This window comes from Salminus brasiliensis, chromosome 1 (assembly GCF_030463535.1).
Source record: "Salminus brasiliensis chromosome 1, fSalBra1.hap2, whole genome shotgun sequence".
Classification (NCBI taxonomy): Eukaryota; Metazoa; Chordata; class Actinopteri; order Characiformes; family Bryconidae; genus Salminus; species Salminus brasiliensis.
The window spans coordinates 70,005,286-70,006,443 of record NC_132878.1 but is presented as its reverse complement, the minus strand read 5'-3'; the positions used below and the strand labels follow the sequence as shown (position 1 = coordinate 70,006,443).

The window sequence follows — 1,158 nt, the reverse complement described above, 5'->3', positions numbered from 1 at the left end:
CTTTACTAAGGTTGTCAGAGTTGTTTCAGCAGCTAATGGTACGTTTGGCTGCTGAGACGTCCATAGCTGCTGATGCTGTTTTTTGTCTTCGGGTATTTAGCTGTGCTTGGTATATGTTTGCCTGCTATGGCTATCTTTTTAGCTGCTGATGTTTTTTTGTTTTACAGCTTGGGATATTTTATAGTTCTGTTATTCTTGTAAATCGTTAAAAATGCCTGTTTGCATTAAATTATATTTAAAACAATCTTTTGCAAATTATTTAAAGAAGAATTGGAGATGTTTAGTTATCTTAGGATTTTTCAGCTACCAAGATTTGTTTGTGGCTATGTGTTGTTGCTGCTAGAGACATCATATCTTCATATCTGAGGGCACAGTGAGAAACTAAAGCTAAATCCATTAAAAAAACGTTTATGTATGAGGACATTTTAATGATTTACACAAAGATTTGTACATTTTTTTCACTTAAGTGGGTTTTTTTTCCCCGCATGCCCTCAAATTAAAGAGCTGTTCCTAAAGTATCTACATGTTGAGTCTCATTAAAACCCACCCGTAGTCGGCAGGATTCGAACAAAAACTCCGCCAGAACTCGATGCTATAGTTCACATGAACAGGAATAAGTCAAAAGATTAAATTCAACATTTTCTAAGGAAGGTTCTACTTTAGTCCTTGTTGGATGGTCTTTGAAACTCATTTGCAATTTCACCATGTTCAGTGCTGCTCCATATTCTGTGTGCGCCCATTATAAACCTACCCGTAGTGGGCAGGGATCGAACCTGCGCGGGGAGACCCCAATGGATTTCAAGTCCATCGCCTTAACCACTCGGCCACGACTACTTTCTCCCCAAAGTATGCGTCTCCAGATCGTAAAGTTTCAGGCGCAGTAAAAGGGACAGGTGTGTCAGAGTCAATTGTCGCAGGTGTGTTGAAAAAACCTGCTACAATTTGTAGCTGCAGTAAACCACACTCTCACTTTTCAGATGCAGCGTTTCAAAAAGAAAAGTAAAGGGTATGTTCTAACATATTTCTGTTTTGAGAGTCTATAAACTCTATAAACTCTATTGTAAATCTGCAGATGTCAATTGAATCAATTCTTCTTCATATTCTAAGTCCCATTTAAAACATCCCTGTAGTAAGCAGGGATCAAACTTATGAGAGTAA

General features: G+C 38.0%; 1 non-coding gene across 1 annotated transcript; it reads right to left on the bottom strand.

Annotated features, from left to right (window-relative positions):
• Window positions 1-752: 752 nt before the first annotated feature.
• On the bottom strand, window positions 753-834 carry trnas-uga (transfer RNA serine (anticodon UGA)). The gene has a single exon. It is a non-coding gene; the product is annotated as a tRNA-Ser (tRNA).
• Window positions 835-1,158: the final 324 nt, after the last annotated feature.